Source organism: Oncorhynchus tshawytscha, linkage group LG08, assembly GCF_018296145.1.
Source record: "Oncorhynchus tshawytscha isolate Ot180627B linkage group LG08, Otsh_v2.0, whole genome shotgun sequence".
Lineage (NCBI taxonomy): Eukaryota > Metazoa > Chordata > Actinopteri > Salmoniformes > Salmonidae > Oncorhynchus > Oncorhynchus tshawytscha.
The window spans coordinates 41,194,747-41,200,979 of NC_056436.1; positions in this window are offsets into that span (position 1 = coordinate 41,194,747).

Sequence of the window (6,233 nt, forward strand, 5' to 3'; positions counted from 1 at the left end):
TTGGTTTTGTAGGCTTCTTCTATCCCATTGCTTTCTACTACAGATAATTATACAATTTAGATTCTTTACATTAAAAACCAACGTCTGTCAGATTTCCAGTCATTCCAATTAATTTAATACCCCTTGATCTTCAAGAATATGACTTGGAAATATGGAAGTATAGATTAGCCAAATTGTTACACCTGAGTATAACCCCAAAATGAAGGACTTATTAGCCAGCCCTACTCTTGTTGTTTATGATTTTGTTTTCATGGAGGACTGATTGGGCTCATTGCTTCGAGTTGAAAAATAAATGCTGCTCTCATGGAATGGAATGCTTTGAGCACTACCGGAAAATGTATACCATGTTCTGCATTTGCTATAGGACCTGTTGGTGACACTTTGATATCTTGATAATTTGCAGCTGTTTTTAAAGGGCGAATCCACAGTTGAAACAATAACAAAGATGCGTCTTTTGGTTAAAAAGCTGAGGGATGGGCCTGGAGAAAGGTATCCACTCTCAGATTAAGACCGCTATGGATGCAAGGACTGACCATCCATGATATCACAATTATTGTTTTAACCATGTTCTGTGAGGCTATACAGTGTTTGTTTACATTTATGTTTTCAAACAATGGAGAAAAACAAGCTTATATTTTGGGTTCTTATGGGGTGTGATAGTTGAACTAAGCTCATGAGGCATTTATAGGTTTTATTCTTCAATAGGTATATATATCATTAATTTACAAGTAACAAAAATGGATGTAGTGTCCTCCCAAGTGGCACAGCGGTCTAAAGCACTAGAAGTGTCAGTACAGATCCAGGTTTGGTCCAGAGGCGGTGCACAATTGGCACAGGGTCGTCTGAGTTAGGGGAAGGTTTGGCTGGCTGGGATGTCCTTGTCCAATCACGCTCTAGCGACTCCTTGTGATGGCCGGGCACATGCACACTGATTTTGGTTGCCAGCTATACTGCGTTTCCACCAACACATTCGTGTGGCTGGCTTCCAGGTTGAGCGAGCAGTGTGTCAAGAAGCAGTGCGGCTTGGCGGGGTTGTGTTTTGGAGGATACATGTCCCTCGACCTTCGCCTCTCCCTAGTCCCTACGGGAGTTGCTGCGATGGGACAAGACTAACTACCAATTGGATATCGCGAAAATGTTGGTAAGTACAAAAAATCTCAAATATGGATCTACCAACTACAAATTTCCCCTTTGTGTCTATCAAAACTGCTCGAGTTTGAGCATGTGTCCATTAGGCCTATGGATCACTTTTTTGTTGGCACAAATTCGATTTAATATTAAAAGCCCCACTCGTGTTCTTAAATTAAACTTGTTTTTGACCGTATGGAGCACATTATTACCACAGAGGAGTTTAGAAGGTAAGAACTCAACTTTTATTCCATAGGCTGGGATCTGCAGCTGTTACAGGGGTAATAACATGGAAACGAGTTGTCAACTCACTGGACTAGGCTTGATGAGGAATCCCAGAGATGCCTCACCTGAAGACTATGTCCAGATAGAAGTCTCTGGCGGCTCGAATGCAGGCCACGGAGCGGCGAAGCGGGACTTGAAAGGCCGTGGGTGGAACATACTCAGCAGGGAGTGAATGAGAACCTGTGGGGAAACAAACACAGTCACTACTATGATCATGCATTTCATTCAAACAAGTTAATGGACATTTGATACAATTTGCTGCTGATAACACTAGACAGACTATGCTGAGGTAATAAAAATGTAGACGTATCATAGTCGAAGTAACACTTAAGTCTTTGCCAAGGGTTTATGTGAGGATTTATTATTTTTTAAATCAAACTGAATAGGAAAGATCAGATAGTCACTTACAGAGACAGTACCTTTTTTCCTCGTGGTGCAGAAGGCTGGTAGCGATTGTTTGGCAGGTACCCAGTGAATATGTTGAGCTCACTCTGAATGACCAACCAGGTGTATCCCAGCTCCCCTGTGTTTTTTGGGGGGCAGGAAGTCCCTGAACTGGCAGGCAGAGAAGGATGTGGAAGGCACAGCAGAATGCTGCCAGGATCTCAGCCCACTCAGGGAACTATGGGTAACCTGGTGAGACTGAGACTTAATTGTGAAATCTGGATCACGTTATAGGGAAGACCCAGATGCAGACAGTGTCAAAGTAGCAAAAGTTTATTACTAGAACAGGGGGCAGGCAAAACGACAGGTCAAGGGCAGGCAGAGGTCAGTATCCAGGGCAGGCAGAATGGTCAAAAACGGGAACTAGAAACAGACAGGCGTAAGGGGAAAAACGGTGGTAGGCTTGACAAACAAAACAAACTGGCAACAGACAGAGAACACGGAGAGATGGGAGACACCTGGTGGCGGGTGGAGACAAGCACAGAGACAGGTGAAACCATCAATCTTTCTCTGCTAACTGTTGGAATGCCTATTTGAACCTTATTCTCTTTTTTGTCATTTATCACCATAAGTAATTTCATACTTTATAACCCAGTCATAGACAGCAGTAAAACGTTTACAAGGTAGGATGTAATCTATTCTTGAACTGGATTACAAATAACTTTAGCTTAAGTCACGGTAAGGCAAAACACAGTAATTATGTGAGTGTTTTGCTAGGTCTACTCTTCATCATTGTGTCAAGCTGCAGAGGTTGCATCTTGGACTCCAGGGTTAGGGTCTCTCCATTAGGGTCATCGGTCACTTGCTCCTCGAAATCCACTGGATGTGTGATCCCTGCGGGAAGGTGCGCAAGAGGTCACCAACAAATGATTGTGTGTGTGTTGGGTTCAATAATAATAAATGGTATTTAGCTGACACTTATGCAAAGCAACTTAGTCATGCATGCGTTCCCGGGACCACGTATGGGTGGTACCAGGAATTGAACTCTATCCTGGCATTGCAAGTGCCATGCTCTACTAACTGATCTACAGAGAACTAGAAAGATTAAGCATATTGGATTTTAACGTGTTAGGATCAATAGCAAGGCTGGTGGTGAACCTGTGAGTTTCTCTGCGATGGTTTGAACTGAGGAAAAGGTCATGGTCTTTGTCCAAGGAGGAGAAGAGAAAGAGGCACTCTGCACCCAGTGCTTTCTCTGCCACTTCCTGTTGGAGGAACACACAATGAGAGCTCCTTTTGTCTTGTGTAATTTCTCACGCTCCAGTGACATTGAATTTAATGCCCCACACAATATGTTTGGGACATATCATAGTACATTTTTGTAACCCCAACTTCTAAGAGCTCTACAATTATGAAAACATTTTTTGGATAAATAAATATTGCACTCAAGCAGCTAGAATGTATCAGTTTATTAAAATGTACCAAAGTAGTGTACTGGGAGTTGAAAGTAAACATGGCAAGGAACTGAGGTGATTCGTTTCTAGCGATTTGAGCTCCCGAGTGGCACAACCTGCTGTGATTGGGAGTCCCATAGGGTGGTGCATAATTGGCCCAGCGTCGTGTAGGCCGTCACTGTAAATAAGAATTTGTTCTTAACAGACTTGCCTAGTTAAATAAAAATACGGAATGATGCTGAGCCTTTGATTTTTCATCTCAAAATGTATGCCAAACAAAAACTATTGATTGCAATGTTAAACAAATCATACAACTCTATGCCCAAGGACTATTTCCACTAACAATTTTGCAAAAACACATGCAATTGAAGAACAGTGCACATGTAAAGTTGTGTGACAGAATGACAGTAAAATCTCCCTCAGTTTGTGACCAAGTTTTCCAAAAACTCTTAAATGTCTATTCTGAATTAAGATTCAAAGATGGCTGCAGAAAGAATGCAGTGTTTGTTACAGTTTTCTTCCTGGGAAGGAGAGGCGGACCAAAATGCATTATTAAACATCTTTAATTAAAGACAAATGTAAACACTATACAAATACAAAATAAGAAAACGTGGAAAACAGTCCTAACTGGTGCAAAACAGAGACAGGAACAATCACCCACAAAATACCTAAAGAATATGGCTGCCTAAATATGGTTCCCAATCAGAGACAACGATAAACACCTGCCTCTGTTTTCCTGGAGTGGTTCTCAGACTTACCTAGAATACTTAACTAAACACAATCCCATAACCTACAAAACCCCTAGACAAAACACACCACATAAATCACCCATGTCACACCCTGGCCTGAACAAAATTATAAAGAAAACACAAAATACTAAGGCCAGGGCGTGACAGTGTCAGCTATGAAATGACACCTTGGGCTCTATTTTAACAAACCTAAAAACACATTGGTAAATCTGGGTGTGTGTCAGAAATATGTTTGCGGAAATTATGAGGACAAGAGCTGGAGTTGGCGTGAAATGGCTGGATTTTGATGAATAAATGAATTATAGGTGTGACAACGGCTTGGCCACCTTCATGGCTCAATACTGCATGTAATTGTCTCATTCTGTAGGTTATTGACTATCTTTGCTTTGTCATCAACTTCAATTCATCTGGGGACACGGAATATTCTCTTTCTGTTGTCTGTTGTAGATTGATACAGTTTATTAAATAGCATAGGCTACAGTAACAAGTAAAAAACGTCACCAGATTATCACTGATGGTCATATGTATAGCCAACATGGAGGGGTTTTTACGCACATCTAAAATACTGTACAATCGCATACGTAGATTAAAAAAAAGGTGATGCTCCCAACTTGATCTTTTAATAAAGCTTTGGTGATTAAGATTTATTTCAAAGCGGTCTAAGGAGCCAAACCCTTTGATAGTCTTAACTACTTGGCGAATGCATTGAGCAGGACAAAAAAAACAGCCTACAAGGAAATGGCACAAAAAGCACAGAAATTCTATTAAATTCAAGGGCTTTATTAGCATGGGAAACATATTTTAACTTTGCCAAAACAAGTGAAGTAGACAAAACAAAAAGTTAAAAAAGTAAAATAAACAATACAAATGAACAGTAAACATTACACTCACAAAGTTCCAAAAGAAAAGACATTTCAAATGTCATATATACAGTGTTGTAACGATGTGTAAATAGTTAAAGTACAAAAAGGGAAAATAAATAAACATAAATATGTAAATACAAATATGGGTTGTATTTATAAAAGGTGATTGTTCTTCACTGGTTGCCCTTTTCTTGTGGCAACAGGTCACAAATCTTGCTGCCGTGATGGCACACTGGTATTTCACCAAGTATGTATTGGAGTTTATCGAAATTAGGTTTGTTTTCTAATTCTTTGTGTAATGTGAGGTAAATATGTGTCTCTTATATGGTCATACATTTGGCAGGTTAGGAAGTGCAGCTCAGTTTCCACCTCATTTTGTGAGCAGTGTGTACATATCTTCTCTTGAGAGCCAGGTCTGCCTACTGCGGCCTTTCTCAATAGCAAGGCTATGCTCACTGAGTCTGTACATAGTCAAAGTGTTCCTTAAGTTTGGGTCAGTCACAGTGGTCAGGTATTCTGCCACTGTGTATTATCTGTTTAGGGCCAAATAGCATTCTAGTTTGCTGTTTTTTTTTTGTTAATTCTTTTCAAGGTGTCAAGTAATTATCTTATTGTTTTCTCATGATTTCTTGGGTATAATTGTGTTGCTGTCCTGGGCTCTGTGGGTGTTTGAACAGTACCCCAGGACCAGCTTACTTAAGGGACTCTTCTCCAGGTTCATCTCTCTGTAGGTGATGGCTTTGTTATGGAAGGTTTGGGAATCGCTTCCTTTTAGGTGGTTGTAAAATTGAACTGCTCTTTTCTGGATTTTGATAATTAGAGGGCATTGGCCTAATTCTGTTCTGCATGCATTATTTGGTGTTTGTCCCATTTTGTTAATTCTTGGTTGGTGAGCGGACCCCAGACCTCAACCATAAAGGGCAATGGGTTCTATAACTGATTCAAGTATTTTTTGCCAGAATCTAATAGGTATGTCAAATTTTATGTTCCTTTTGATGGCATAGAAGGCCCTTCTTGCCTTGTCTCTCAGCTCGTTCACAGCTTTGTGGAGGTTACCTGTGGCGCTGATGTTTTTTTATTTTATTTCACCTTTATTTAACCAGGTAGGCTAGTTGAGAACAAGTTCTCATTTACAACTGCGACCTGGCCAAGATAAAGTATAGCTGTGTGAACAGACAATAACACAGAGTTACACATGGAGTAAACAAGTCAATAACACAGAAAAAAAAGTCTATATACATTGTGTGCAAAAGTCATGAGGATGTAGGCGAATAATTACAATTTAGCAGATTAACACTGGAGTGATAAAAGATCAGATGGTCATGTGCAGGTAGAGATACTGGTGTGCAAAAGAGCAGAAAAGTAAATAA